This window comes from Nuphar pumila, chromosome 14 (assembly GCF_984573655.1).
Source record: "Nuphar pumila chromosome 14, dmNupPumi1.hap1.1, whole genome shotgun sequence".
Classification (NCBI taxonomy): Eukaryota; Viridiplantae; Streptophyta; class Magnoliopsida; order Nymphaeales; family Nymphaeaceae; genus Nuphar; species Nuphar pumila.
Window position 1 is genome coordinate 83,011,295 of NC_143262.1, and position 16,635 is coordinate 83,027,929.

The 16,635-nt window shown below is 39.0% G+C and overlaps 1 pseudogene; it reads left to right on the top strand.

The window, feature by feature from the left end:
- Nucleotides 1–6,428: 6,428 nt before the first annotated feature.
- LOC149817141 (pyruvate decarboxylase 2-like) lies at nucleotides 6,429–15,898 on the top strand (annotated as a pseudogene).
- The last annotated feature ends 737 nt before the right edge of the window (nucleotides 15,899–16,635 follow it).

The following is a 16,635-nucleotide window of genomic DNA, read 5'->3' on the forward strand; positions in this document are numbered from 1 at the left end:
CGGAACACACAATTTGTGTTTCGGGTGTTGAAAAAAAAAACTGACTTTCCCACAAGTGTGAATCGATGGAGGCAATACAACGATGACAGTGAAAGAAAGGTAAACCAATAACGGAAACAAAAGAAGCACACAAAGATTTACGTGGTTCCCTCTCAAACTGAGGTACGTCCACGACGACCAATAGGTCAGCACCTTTCACTATTTTCAAACAGAGTTTACAAAGTGGCCAAAGGATATAAGCCCTTACAAACACACGAAGGTGTAACAAAATAAACAAAGAGGATATACCTCACTAAAGAACAAAGAACAAATGCTCTGAAGAACCAGCCTCACGAAGCTATCTTGAAAGAAGTGTAACAACACTTCTTGCCTTTGTTCACAACACACCCTTTCGGTGCCCTAAAAGTGTTTCTCACACTTTCTTCCTGCTTTTTTCAGCTCTCACTTTCTCTCTCTCATCCATCCCTTAAATAGAGGACAAGACCTGCATTTAATGCGAAAGACTAAACGTCTTGCACAACTTACAATGCACCTAAATTGCCTTATCACAAATCGTCATCCAGTGAGTACTACAAATCGCTATTCAGCGAATACTGAAACAAATCGCTATACAACTGAAAGCACTAACCACAAATCTTCATCGACAAATCGCTGATCCTCAAAACTCTGAACAACTGAATCGTCATTCAGTAGTGAAAACTTCTACAAATCGCTATCCAATAAATACTCCAAAACGTCCTCGAGAAGATCAAATATCGTGTTTGGGAATTTTGCTGCAATAATGAATATGCATTGAACTACTGATGATGCCATAAATGATCAGTTATCAGACGATCCATTTCCAAGATAGATGGGTCCCATAAGGAGGGAAACCCAACAATTTTGTCCCTTCCCGACTTATGAGGAGGTTTCTACCATTTTTGTTAGTAATTGACAGTTCTCAAGCTTATTCTTGAGCAATGCCTTAGTCAACATATCTGATGTATTATCATCAGTGTGAACTTTCTCAAGTTGAAGCAATTTATCATTCAAAACATCTTGAATCCAGTGGTATCGAACATCAATATGTTTTTATCTTGAATGAAATGAGGAATTCTTACTCAAGTGAATTGCACTCTGGCTATCATAGTGAAGAACATACCTTTCTTGCTTCAAGCCCAACTCTTGCAAGAATTTCTTCAAACATAATAATTCCTTACTTTCTTCTATAATGGCGATGAACTCAACTTCTGTGGTGGAGAAAGTTACACATTTTTGTAATTTCGACTGCCATGCAACTGCTCCCCCCGCAAAAGTAATCAAATAACCAGAAGTAGATTTTTTACTATCGACATCACCAGCCATATCAGAATCTGTGAACCCATCGAGAATAGGTTCACCATTTCCAAAACACAAACTCATCTTCGAAGTGCTCTGAAGATACCTTATAATCCATTTCACTGCTGCCCAATGTTCTTTCCCTGTATTTGATAGAAATTGACTAACAACTCCAACAACATAAGCTATGTCTGGTCGAGTATAGACCATAGCATACATCAAATAACCTATTGTCAAAGCATAGGAAAATTTTTGCATCTCGATTTCTTCTTCATCATTTGCAGGACATTGACTTGAGCTAAGTTTGAAATGCCTTACAAGAGGACAATTAACAGGCTTTGCTTTATCCATGTTGAACCTCTCAAGAACCTTTTTTATATAATTCTCTTGAGATAACCAGATCAACCCATGTAATCTGTCACAAACGATTCTCATCCCAAGAATCTGCTTTGCTGAACCTAAATACTTCATGGCAAAGGTCTCACTCAGCTCCAACTTCAGCTTGCTTATCTTGCTGATGTCTTGGCCCACAATCAGCATATCATCCACATAAAGCAAGAGAATGATAAAATTTTCATCTAAAAATTTCTTCACAAACACACAATGGTCTGTGGAGGTTCTTGAATATCCATGCTCAGTCATAAAAGAATTAAACTTCTTATACCACTGCCTTGGTGCTTGCTTCAATCCATACAAGCTCTTCTTCAGCTTGCAGACAAGGTGTTCTTTGCCCTTGTCAATGAAGCCTTCAGGTTGCTCCATATAAATTTCTTCTTCCAAGTCACCATGTAGAAATGCAGTCTTCACATCAAGCTGCTCAACTTCTAAGTTCATGCTTGCTGCTATACCGAGTACAGTTCAGATGGAGAACATCTTCACAACTGGTGAGAAGATCTCATCAAAGTCAACTCCCCATTTTTGACCAAAACCTTTTACAACAAGTCGTGCCTTGAATCTAGGTTGAGAGTTGTTCCCATCAGTCTTCTGTCTGAAGACCCACTTGTTCTTCAACACATTCTTCCCTTTAGGTGGCTTTACCAGATCAAAGGTGTGATTCTCATACAATGAATTCATTTCCTCTTTCATTGCCTTAAGCCACTCAGACTTGTTTTCATTCTCTAAATCTTCTTGGAAAGTTTCTAGCTCTTTTTGATCTGTAATCATCGCATACTGATTTGATGAATATTTTTCTGGATGGTTGTTTCTCTCTAGTGAACCTCCTTACTGGAGTATGAGGAAGTGACTCTTGGGGTGTTGGCTCCCTCTCAATTTCTGTCTCAGCACTTCCTTCCTCTATATCATTATAAGGAGGTGACATCTCCTCTACGAAATCATGAACAATTGGTGCATCAAGGGGATCTAAGTCAACAAGATCACATTTACTGGACTATGATGGCTCAGACTTACCAATGTCTTCAATGGTCGGATCTTTCAAGAAAACAACATCCTAACTTCTGACCACCTTCTTATCAATAGGGTCATACAGTCTGTAGCCAAATTCTTTATGGCCATAGCCAAAAAATATGCACTGCTTGACCTTTGGATCAAGCTTGGACATCTCTTCCTTTGGAACATGAACAAAAGCTCTGCAACCGAATACTCTTAAGTGATCATAAGAAGCTTCTCTTCAGTTTAAACTTTCTTTAAAACATCTTCCTTTAAGGGAATAGAAGGAGGCAAGTTGATAAGATCAACTGTTGTCCTCATTGCCTCACCCCAGAAAGATCTTGGCAATTTAGAGTGTGACAACAAACATTTGACTCTCTCAAGAATAGTGTGATTCATTCTCTCAGCAACCTCATTCTGTTGAGGCATCATCCTCACGGTCCTTTCATGCTTGATGCCATGATTGATGCAATACTAATCAAATGTCTCAATGTATTCGCCACCGTTATCTGAATGAACACATTTCAATTGTCTATCAATTTCTCTTTCAGCCATGGCCTGAAAATGCTTGAATACATCTATAACTTGGTCTTTAGTTCTCAGTGTATAAGCTCAAACTTTTCTAGAGTGATCATCTATGAAAGTCATAAAATACAATGCACCATTAAGTGTCTTGACCTTCAAAGGTTCACACACATCAGAATGTACAAGATCTAGAACATGAGATTTTCTAGATGCAATACTTTTATGAAAAGAAACCTTATTTTGTTTGCCATAGAAGCAATGAACACATAGTTCCAAAGATGTACCTTCTGCCCCTGCTAGGAGCTCTTTCTTGACCAAGACTTGCAGCTCCTTCTCGCTCATATGTCCGAGCCTTTTATGCCGTAACTCTATGGGCGAGCCATTCTCTACAACATTCACAACACTCTTGCAGATCTTCACTTGCAAAGTGTAGAGGGAGCAGGTCTTCGTTCCTCTTGCTACCACGAAGAAGCCTTTAGTTAGCTTCCACCTTCCGTCATTGAAGGTGTTGTTGTAACCTTCATCATCCAACTTTTCGGTAGAGATCAAATTCAGTTGGATGTCTGGTACATACTTAACATCTTTGAGTAACAATTTGCAGCCAACGTTTGTTTCTAAGCAAATGTCACCTATGCCAATAATCTTTGACACATCTTCATTTCTCATTCGGACATTCTCGAAATCACCTTGCGATAGGAAGTGAAGAAATAAGCCTGCGAGGTAACATGAAATGAAGCTCCATAATCAATTACCCAATCAGTCTTTTGACTGATCAAATTGATGCTAGTACCATCACAAATAACCATGAGCTCTCCATCTGTGACTTCGGCTGTGACACTTTACTTTTCTTCTGAGCTTTTCTCTTTGTTCTGCTCCTTGAACTTGAGCTTCCTATACTCTCGCTTCATGTGCCCTTTCTTATGGCAATAATAACAATCGACGTCTTTCTTTAAACTCAAGTGTGAGTGACCTTTGGATTTGTCATGATAGTGCAGAGTCTTGCTCTTACTCCTCTCCTGATTTTCAATCACAAGTGCCTCATAAATGGAATGGCCTACTAATTTTCTCCTAGTTTCTTCATTCAGCAGACTGCTGGTAACTTGACTCATCATTACCATTCCATTAGGTGTGAAGTTACTAACTGTGACCACCAAGGTTTCCCAACTTTTAGTAAGGGAACTAAGGAGCAACAAGGCTTGCAACTCATCATCAAAAGTGATTTCATTGTAGCCAACTGATTTACAATGCTTTTGATCTCATTTAGATGCTCTGCAATAGAGCTGCCCTATTTATATTTGAGGTTCATAAGCTTTCGAAATAGAAAGGTCTTATTCACTACCGTCTTTCTATCATAAAGACTTTTCAGTTTAGTCTAAAGACCATGCGCAGAAGTTTCTATGGATACATGATGAAAAACACTATCATCAATTCATTGCCGAATGAAACCGACAGATTTCCTGTCTAGCTTTTTTCACTCATCATCTTTCATCTCTTCTGGGTTGCCGCTATCACCCTCTATAGGTCCATCCAAATCTTTACAAACTAAGAGATCTTCCATTTTTGTTTTTCAGATCATCCAGTTTGTGCCATTCAAACTGATCATATGACTGACATTGTTCTTCATGACTTCACACACAAATATAGCAAACTGAGACTAGAGGAACCGAGGCTCTGATACCAGATGTTCAAAAAAAAAACTGGCTTTCCCACAAGTGTGAATCAATGGAGGCAATACAACAATGACAGTAGAAGAAAGGTAAACCAACAACGAAAACAAAAGAAGTACACAAAGATTTACGTGGTTCCCTCTCAAACTGAGGTACATCCACGATGACCAATAGGTCAACACCTTCCACTATTTTCAAACAGAGTTTACAAAGTGGCTAAAGGATATAAGCCCTTACAAACACACAAAGGTGTAACAAAATAAACAAAGAGGATATACCTCACCAAAGAACAAAGAACGAATGCTCTGAATAACCAACCTCACGAAGCTGTCATGAAAGAAGTGTAACAACACTTCTTGCCTTTGTTCACAACACACCCTTTCGGTGCCCTGCCCTAAAAGTGTTTCTCACACTTTCTTCCTGCTTTTTTCAGCTCACTTTCTCTCTCTCATTCATCTCTTAAATAGAGGACGAGACCTGCATTTAATGTGAAAGACTAAACGTCTTGCACAACTTACAATGCACCTAAATTGCCTTATCACAAATCACCATCCAGTGAGTACTACAAATCGCTATCCAGCAAATACTGAAACAAATCGCTATGTAGCTGAAAGCACTAACCACAAATCGCCATCGACAAATTGTTGATCCTCAAAACTCTGAACAACTGAATCATCATTCAGTAGTTAGGACTTCTACAAATCACTATCCAGCAAATATTCCAAAACATCCTTGAGAAGATCATGCATCGTGCTTGGGAATTTTGCTGCAATAATGAATATGCATCGAACTACTGATGATGCCATAAATGATCAGTTATCAGACGATCCATTTCCAAAATAGATGGGTCCCATAAGGAAGGAAACCCAACATCGAGAACACACAACACTCTCTCAAGCAAGATGGTAAAAAGTCTCAAAACAGTATGTCAGCAACATCCACATGTTATTGCCTTCGGGTTACGTGGACCACAATGATTGGTTCGAGCAACGCTCTTAAGCTTTTATATGTGCATAATGCAGTGATTTTTATTTGTTATCTCACTGTTGCTATTTGCCGATGTCATTGATGCTTTGATTCAGGAGTTGGTTTTAGTATAATTTTGATGTCATTTTCATAATCAAAGCCCTGCTAGTTATTCTCGTCTACTTTCCTGCACTTTTCTGGATTATACTTTATTAATTGTACATTGCCTTATTCCCTCACACCCCACTGAAGTTAATTAGAGTAGGGTGATTTCCATTTTGTTGTCTATTTTGGAAGGGTGGGCATGACAATTTGAATGTGGGCGCTACTGAGGTTCATATAATGCATGAGTTTCATCAAAAGAAACCATTCTCAACCGGTTATTTTGTTTTCAATTTTCAAACTTTTTCTCATTTTCTGGCTGGAAAATGGTCACATTTTATTCTACCGCATGTAAACTCATTGATTTGCACTTCATACAAGCATGCTACTAGTTCTAAATTATTTAATAGGCGGTGCTCTTGAACGTAAAACAGAGAATGTAAGGATTAGGTTGTATGGTAAAATATGACTGTTGCTTATACATTTTATCATTTTCTGACCACATTTTACTTGAATTTGTTTGGTGGCCTACAGGCAGTTGTGAATAATCTTGATGATGCTCATGAATTGATCGACACTGCAATTGCTACGGCATTGAAGGAGAGTAAATCGGTCTATATTAGCGTAAGCTGCAACTTACCCGCCATTCCCCACCCCACTTTCAGTAGAGACCCTGTTCCATACTTGCTCCTAGGTGCATACTTGGTTTCCTTTCTACATTCTTACTCTAGCCCACTTAGCATCTTTCTCATTGTTTCAATTGTTTTACAGATTGAGCAACAAGATGGGGTTGGAAGCAGCTGTGAAAGCAACAACATTGTTTCTAGACAAAGCAGTGAAGCCAGTGATGGTGGCTGGTCCCAAATTAAGGGTTGCCAAAGCAAACAAAGAGTTTATAGAATTGGCAAATGTGTGTGGATATCTGATAGCAGTGATGCTGTCGTCCAAAGGATTGGTTCCAGAGCACCATCCTCACTTCATTGGCACTTATTGGGGTGCAGTTATCACTACATTCTGTGTTGAAATTTTGGAGTCTGCAGATGCTTACCTCTTTTTAGGTCCCATCTTTAATTACTACAACTCGGTTGGCTACTCTCTGCTGCTAAAGAAGGAGAAGGCCATCATAGTTAAACCGGATAGGGTGGTGGTGGCCAATGGTCCAGCATTTGGTTGCATCCTCTTGAAAGATTTCCTGAGGGCTCTTGCTAAGAGATTGAAGCATAACCCTATAGCTTTTAAGAATTATGAACGTATCTTTGTCCCTGATGGAGTTCCTCAGAAGAGCATGTTGGGATAAACCACCACGTTGGTGGTGGTTACCCACGATGTAGATAACCCTCACCCACGGAAGGTGTTCCTTCTGTTAAACCCGCACAGAATCAGGGGGGAACGTTTGCATAAACCGTTCCCACTCTGTGCCTATAAATGGGGTATCATGAGCGACCCCAATCTAGAGAGAGATACGAAAATATAGGGAAAATCAGAGAGAGGCACAGTAAGGTTTTTTGCTTTGCTTACCTCTCTATTCAAGGGTTCTTTCCATTCGGCAAGGGAACTGGTCCTGCTCACCGACGGCATCTGGTAGCCTGCGCTCATGGAGGGCCGCAATCCAGCTAAGGAGAAGTCTTCCTTTGCTCGAGCCACCACCAGCGGCTTCCCCTACTCCGGTCGCCACTGCCAGCCACCGATCCCGATTCATCGATGGCAGCATCAGGTACGCTTTTCCTGCTGGTTTTCTGTTTATGCACAGGTTAGACCCTACAATGGGTTATGAGCCAAAAATTCCAGCTGCACCTATGCCCGTCTGATTGGTCTTCTTCGTCGGACGAGGCTTCATCTGCTGCACTTTCTCCCTTGCAGGGCGCTACTGGTCAGTCATCGGGTTTGTCATCATCCATGGCCAACATTGCCTCCTTCTGTGGTGTACCAGGCTGCCAAAGGTAGCGCCTCCCCACCACCAGCCGCAGATGGGTGGTGGAGGCTGCCGCCATCGACCATTTGTTTGTCGGACCGTTGGACCGGCGGTGGCGCTCGCTGAGAAAGAGAGAGAGAGAGAGGAAGCAGAGACAATTTGGGGTTTTTTGAAACCCTAAATCATAAAGAGAGTATTTATACTCTTGGGTCGGATCTGGACCCAACTTTTGCCCCGTTTGCATCAACCCATAAGAAATTGAATTGGGTCCAAGTTCGGATCTGGACCCTCCCCAACCAAACTGATCCATCAGGTAATCTGGATTGGATCTAGAATTTGGGTGGGGACCCAATTCTGTAAAGATCCATCACTCACAGAGATTTGGGTCAGGATCGGGTCCATAAGCGGATTCGATTCATATTACCCGACCTGATCCATAAAAGTCTTTTTAGATCGAATCCGGTTCTCGGTAATGGATCCCAAATCCTTTTTACCCTGATCTGTTATGTTTTTGGATTCAGGTTGGGTCTGTGAGATTTGTTTTAGATTTTTGGAATCCTACCTGATCCACTAAGTTCCTTTTAGATCGGGTTACGGTTCAGACCCAGATCTGATGACCCGTACTGACCCATGATATTGATCTGGGTCAGATCCAGATACAGATCTTCGGGTCTCAAATCCTGAATCCGAAAATAACGCTTTGGATCGGATCCGTGTAAGCTGGACATGGTTCTTTCAGTGGCACATCCAGAATCTGGTTAAAACCGGATTATACGGTTCTGGATCCGTTAGTCTGACAGAACCGGATCTGAATGATCTGTAACAGGGTTTGAACCAGTTAAGTTGGTTCAACCTATTTCTGAACCGATCTGAGTCTCTCTGGAATTGGTTCTGAGACAACTGAGACCAGTTCACTATAGCAGAGACCAGTTTAAAGTGTTACAGACCCAATTTGGTGTATCTTGAATCAATTCAGAGCTTGTTTTGACTGATTCATCCAGTTTTGGGATCGGTTCAGGGGACTTTTGACTGGTTCATTTAGTTTTGAGACCGGTTTTGGGGTCTTTTGACTGGTTTATTCAGTTTTGAGACCGGTTTGGGGGTCCTTTTGACTGATTCTTTGTGTTTTGAGACCGATTCAAGGGATTATGTCACCGGTTCAGAGGTTTTATAGTCGGTTCACAAGGATTGAGAACTGATTCAATAAATTGGTGACAAGTTCAAGCTTTTATTTCATCGATTTATCAATTTTTTGATATGAAAATTGATTATTTCTTTGATCTATGGGCATAAGCATTAAATTACAGCATGTTTTAATGTGTTATTTTATTATTTTATGAATATTTAATATTGGCATTAAGGATAGTTAGATGATTTAGTGTATTCATGTCAATAAAGTATTTGAATACACGTATGTTGTCTAAAATTTTTAATACTATCATATAGTTTTAGCCAATATAAATATTGTACTTAGATTCATGAAATAGTAAACTACCCAAAGGAAGTTTTATCATGTTTGGAATTTAAATAGGGTAAAATAAGGTAAATGTGTCGAGATACATCGCACACGTATATCCAAAGGTACCTTGTGTTGGTGATCTAACTTCACAAGAACCTTAGTTTTATCAAATATGGTCGATAGGCGAAGTGGTTACGCGTGTTGGAGCTCTTACCAAAGTAAGGCTCCAATGACCCCTATACTCGCCTGAAAATAAGCATATTAAGAGCCTTTATTCATTTGCTTTTCCCATTAAGTTTTGTCTCGTACGAATGCATTTTTGATACATGTCTTTTATCGTGCAGTTTCTAGTCCTGTGATTTTAGATGACTCTAGTTGTATTCTATTTCTAGATGGGTCAAACTTTAGTGATTGGAAAGAGTTTGTTCTCTTTACATTAGGGTATATGAATAATTAGATCTGGCCCTAAGGATAGATGAACCCGCTGCCCTGACTGATCAAAGCACTACTAAACAAAAGAGTGCTTTTGAGAAGTGGGAGCGCTTGAATAGACTTAACTTGTTGCTTCTGCAATCTAAGGTGACTAAGAATATTCAAAGTGTCATCCCACAGTACAGGACAGTGAGAGAATTCCTGAGTGCTATTGAAGCATAATTCATGAGTTTAAACAAGGCCAAAGCCAATACCCTGATGTCAAAGCTCATATCTATGAAATATACTGAAGGGGGAAACATTCACCAGCACATTTTGGAGATGATGAACATAACGTCTCAGCTGAATGACATGAAGCTAACCATTTTTTATTCTTTTCTAGTGCATTTAGTTCTAGCGTCCTTACTCTTGAAGTATGGACCTTTCAAAATCTCTTACAACACACATAATGATTAATGAATGTTTAATGAACATATGTCCAAGTGTGTTGAAGAAGAAGAATGATTGAAAGGAGAGAAGGTGCAGAGTGCATATATGGCCTCTCATGCACCCAAGATAGGACTGAAGAAAAATGCATTTAAGAGAAATACTAGGAAGAAGCCAGCAGAGGATAAGACATCCCAAGGCAAGCAATCCGACTTTGCTCTAATAAAGTACTTCTTTTGCAAGAAGAAGGGACACAGGAAGGTAGATTGTATAAAGTACAAGAAGTGGTTGGAAAAGAAATATAATTTGTCATTTGTTTCTCATGAATATAACTTATTACAAATTCCTGAAAATAGCTAATGGATTGATTCTGGTACTATTGTTCATATTTTAAATTGTCTACAGTTGTTCCTGAGCAGAAGAGAACCAACAATGCATGAGAAGAGCATATATTCAAGAAACAAGATACGTTCTTATGTGAAGGGTGTTGGGACCTGCAGGATTACTTTAGATACAAGCGTGGATTTGAATCTTCATGATGTCTTTTATATTCCATCATATAGTAGAAACTTAACTTCAATTTCAAAATTGGATAAAATTGGATATTATTTTAAGTTTAAAAATTCTAAATTGTTCATTTACAGAAATTCTATTGAAATTGGTTCTGCATTAGTTTATGATGGTTTGTATAAATTGAACTTGAAGATCCAAACCCAGAAGTCTTTGACTTCTGAATACGCATTGGTTAGAAATAAAAGTAGCATGAGTAATGATAAATCCTACATGCTTTGGCATCAAAGGTTGGGTCATATATCTGAAAAGAGAATAAAGAAACTCGTAAATGAAGAGATCTTGAAATCTCTAGATTTTACCGACAATGACCCATATGTTGATTGCATAAAGGCTAAGCATACAAACACATATAAAGAGGGTGCCAAATGTAGTAGTGAGATATTAAAGATAGTTCATACGGATGTATGTGAACTTTTTTCCCCCTATTACACAGGCAAAAAATATTTTGTCACTTTTATTAATGACTATTCACAGTATATGTATCTCTACTTGATCTTTGAAAAAACTGATGTTTTCTAGATGTTCAAAGAATTTAAAAAAGAAGTAGAGAAACAAACCAATAAAGTTATTAAAATAGTAAGGTCTGATAGAGGTGACGAATATTATGGTAGGTATACTAAGATGGGGCAAAGGGAAGGACCATTAGCACGATTTCTAAAAGAGGAAGGCATTGTGCCTCAGTATACCATGCATGGTAGTGCCTACCAAAATGGTGTAGTTGAAACAAAAAATTGAACGCTTAAAGAAATGGTCACAACTATGCTGAATTATTCAACACTTTCCATGAAGTGGTGGGGTGAAGCTTTAAGGACGACTGTGCATATTTTGAATAAGGTTCCTACAAAATTTATGCCTAAAACTCCCTACAAGTTGTGGACAGGTAAAAAACTGTGAGTGTCTTATATGCACATATGAGGATGTCCAGTAGAGGCTAAATTGTATAACCCCCATATTAAAGTCTTTGATCTAAGGACAACTGGTGGATATTTCATTGGTTATCTAGAAAGATCAAAAGGATACAAGTTTTACTGCCCATCTCATTCACCACAGATTGTTGAAATGGATAAGGCAAAATTTCTTAAAGATAGTTCAGTAGGATTAAGTGCACTTCAAAACCTTGGTTTTGAGAAAATATAGGATTCAATTTCATTACCTGTTAAGAAAAACACTGAGAGATACCATATTATTATCCCTAATGTTGATGTGGTTGATCACCCGGTTGTTGATGCACAAATCCAAAGTGAACCTATTGTGGACAATGCAGATGGGCACGAACAGGATGAACAGGTTCAATCTGAGCCTGAAGAATGACCTGTTTGTAGATCCATAAGAGTTAGAAAATCTTCCATACATCCTGATTATGCAGTGTACCTTTAGGAGCCTGATGATTTCATAGATATAGATGATGACCTGTTGACTTTTAAGGAAGCTGTTGAAAGCAAACAATCTTTACATTGGATAAAGTCATGAAAGAAAAGTTGGACTCTATGGCTAAGAATCAAGTGTGGGATCTTGTCGAGTCACCTAAAGGAGTAAAACTCATTGGGTGTAAATGGGTCTTTAAGACCAAAAGAGACTCCAAAGGTGACGTAGAGAGACATAAGGCAAGATTGGTTGCTAAAGGGTTCACCCAAATAGAGGGCATTGATTATAATAAGACATTTTCTCATGTCTTAACTAAGGAGTCAATGAGGATAATTTTGGCCCTTGTAGCTCATTATGACTTAGAGCTACATCAGATGGATGTGAAAAAAATGTTCCTCAATGGGGATCTGGATGAAGAGGTACACATGAAACAACCTCTTAGTTTCTCTAAAGATGATCGTTTGGTTTGCAAGCTTAACAAATCAATATATGGACTTAAACAGACCTCCCGACAGTGGTATATTAAATTTTTCCAAGTCATTATAACTTTTGGGCTTACAAAAAACATTATTAATCAATGTATATACCTTAAGAAAAGTGAGAGTAAGTTCATTATATTAATGTTATATGTGGATGACATTTTGTTGGCAACTAACAATATAAAGTTACTTTTAGAGACAAAACAGTTTCTTGCATCACATTTTGATATGAAATATATTGGTGAGGCTGCTTATATACTTGGCATTGAGATCCGTCGAGATAGAGCAAAAGGTTTTCTAGGCCTCTCTCAAAGATCCTACATAAATAAGGTGTTAAAGTGATATGGGATAGAGAGTTGTTCGCCTAGTTCAACACCCATATCAAAAGGTGACAAGCTGAGTCTAAAGAATTGTTCACAGGACGATGTTGACAAAGCACAGATGAGTGCTTATCCATATGCATCCGTTGTTGGCAGCTTGCAATACGCGCATACTTATTTTTATCTAGATATCTCTTTTGTAGTGGGGGTGCTTGGCAAATTTCAGTCTAACCTAGGCATATCCCATTAGAAAACTGCCAAGAAAGTCTTGTGATATTTGCAAGAAACAAAAGACTATATGTTGATGTATCATAAAGTTGATCACCTCGAGGTCATTGGCTACTCAGATGCGAACTTAGAAGGATGCCTTGATAGTAGAAAGTCTACTACTGGGTATGTCTTCTTACTTGCTGAGGGCGCAATCTCTTAGAGGAGTGGGAAGCAGACGACCACTGCTGCTCACACCATGGAGGCAGAATTCATAACATTGTACGAGACTACCTTGCAGGCCATATGGTTGAAGAACTTCATATCACAGTTAAAGGTGGTTGATTCTATTGAGAAGTCACTGAAGGTCTGTTGTGATAATAAAGTTGCGATGTCCTTTTCGAACGACAATAGTAGTACTACATCATATAAGTATATGGAGCTGAAGTATTTTGTTGTTAAGGAAAGGACACAGAATCATCTAGTGCATATTGTCAATATTGGTACAAAAAAGATGATTACTGATCCTCCTACTAAAGGGCTAGCACCAGGATTATATTCTGAACATGTGTTGAGGATGAGCTTGTTAAACTCTTTTTGACATATGCATATAAATGAAGTGATCACATTCAGTTTTTTGATTCTTGTTATTACTTGTTTGTTGTTAATCTTATAAGGATTAGAGATTCGACTAAGGATCTATATAATAGATTATAAAGGCCAATCTATTCATCAAGTCATTCCCATAAAGTTTTCTGGTTAAGGGTTTATTGTCGGAACAAGTGGGAGAATGTTGGGATAAACCACCACATTGGTGGTGGTTACCCACGATGTGGATAATCCTCACCCATGGAAGGTGTTCCTTCCATTAAACCTGCACAGAATAAGGGAGGAACAGTTGCACAAACCGTTCCCACTTTGTGCCTATAAATGGGGTATCTTGGGCAACCCCAATCTAGAGAGAGATACGGAAATACAAGGAAAACCAAAGAGAGGCACAATAAGGTTTTTTGCTTTGCTTAGCTCTCTATTCAAGGGTTCTTCTCATTCGGCAAGGGAACTGGTCCTGCTCACCGACTGCATCCGGTAGCCTGCGCTCGTGGAGGGCCGCAGTCCGGCTGAGGAGAAGCCTTCCTCTACTCCAGTCACCACCAGCGGCTTCCCCTACTCCGATCGCCACCGCCAGCCACCGATCTTGGGTCACCGATGGCGGCATTAGGTATGCTTTTCTTGTTGGTGTTCTGTTTATGTGCAGGCTGGACCCTACGGAGCACCCCTAATGAGCCATTGAGGGTTAACATTCTCTTCAAACACATACAGGTAACTGTTATCCCCACGAGGGGTTTGTTAATAAGTAATTGTCTGATAATGAGCTTGGAATATTCATCTTTCTCTAGGGTTTATGGAGCTCATAATTCACTAGATACTTTTTATGAATGTCAACAAATTATTGCAAGGAAATGGATCACGGTTGTTCAATCATTTTATAACCAGTCATTATTTGATAAATGATCACACTACGAGTCAAGAGTAATTTCATTTCTTTCACTCTTTGTTATCTGATGATTTATGTAAGTTTAACTAAAATTTGTGATGGTGGTTGGTTCAGGAGATGCTGTCTAGTGAGACTACAGTGATTTCTGAAACACGGGACTCCTGGTTCAACTGCCAAAAGCTCAAACTTCCACCAGGATGCGGGTGGGAGACAGTATGCTTCCAAGTTCTTTCTCTCTTCTGGTCCATTTTTGTTCTTACTATTCATCAGGGTCTTCCCTTCTCTGAACAGATACGAATTTCAGATGCAGTATGGGTCGATAGGTTGGTCTGTGGGTGCAACTCTGGGGTATGCACAAGCTGCACAGGGCAAACGAGTGATTGCATGCATTGGTGATGGCAGTTTTCAGGTAAAGTTATGATTGACAGAGACATGTAATTGCAATACCCGTTTGAATTTCCCTTTATTTTCTTTAAAATGGTATTTCAGAGTACGACTTCAGGTTGTGTGATCTCTTCGTGAATGACTTCAATTGTTGAAATAGACTAATGTTTTTGTGATAATCAAATGCAGATGACAGCACAAGATGTGTCTACCATGCTGCGTTACGAGCAAAGGAGCATCATATTCCTCGTCAACAATGGGGGATACACCATTGAAGTAGAGATCCATGATGGCCCCTACAATGTCATCAACAATTGGAACTACACAGCATTCATTGATGCCCTTCACAATGGTGAATTGAAATGTTGGACCATGAAGGTGAGTTCTTAGACCTCCCGTTGTTTGTATATTGGAGTGTGTCGTGAGCTTCATGACCAATTGAGTTTGCATATTGAGTACTTTATTGTTTCTTCTTTGTTGGTATTCTCCAAATGTAGGTTCGTACGGAGGAGGAACTCAAGGAGGCAATTGAAATGGCCACGGGCGCAAAGAAGGATTGCTTGTGCTTCATTGAGGTGATTGTTCACAAGGATGACACGAGCAAAGAGCTGCTGGAATGGGGTTCTCGTGTATCTGCAGCCAATGGCCGCTCACTCGAACCCCAGTTGTAAAATTTGCTTTATTCAGATCCTAGACTCCGTAGTTTACATCCGCAGATCTTCCTGCTCTCCTTTGCCTTACCTCTCATGTTGTCAGAATGGCATTTGGAGGGAAGCTCATGATGATGTTGTTTCCTGTTAAGATTGTTGAGGGTATGCGGTGTTCAATGTCTTGGGTATTATTAAAGTGGATTGTGAATGCAAGGATTTCACAGAGAGCATAATTTGTTTTCGAGGAACGATTTCAACAAAAATCTTTCAATTTTTTCATTTGACTATGTTAAATTCTCTATATTCATCTATCACATTAAAGTACAAATTTGGCTATATATGGTTAGTTGAAATTTTGGTGAATTCGCTTAAGAATCAAACTATTTAAACGATGTAGATGAGCAACTGCACATATATACTCAAAGGAGAGGAAAGAATATCAGAACTGCTATTTTAACCATAGTTAGCAACTTTGTCTGTTATACACAGCTTATATAAATTATATAACAAGAATTTTTTTTCTCGATATTTATATTTTAAACAAAATTGGTTTAATTTTTTTAAATTTTGTGATAGATTAGCGATGAATATTATCTATCGCTAATATTTAGCAATGGATTTTTTGAAGAAATTCAGTCGCAAAATGGTGATGGTATTTGGCGATGAATAATATCCATCACAAATTTAGCGACGGATTAGGGACTGATATTTATTTGTCTCAAAAACTGAATCAGATGATGTTTTGGCGACGGAATTTAGAGACGGATGCGTATTCGTTGTTAATTTTTTATGACGGATTAGTGATGGATATGTATCTATCGCAAAACTAAATCAGTGCTTATTTAACGACGGACTCGTGATGGATCATGACATTCGCTAAACCATCGCAAAGTAGTGACGAAATTAATGACATATCAGTTTTGTCGCTAATTAGCGACCAAAGAATTGGACGTTATCCATCGCTAAATAG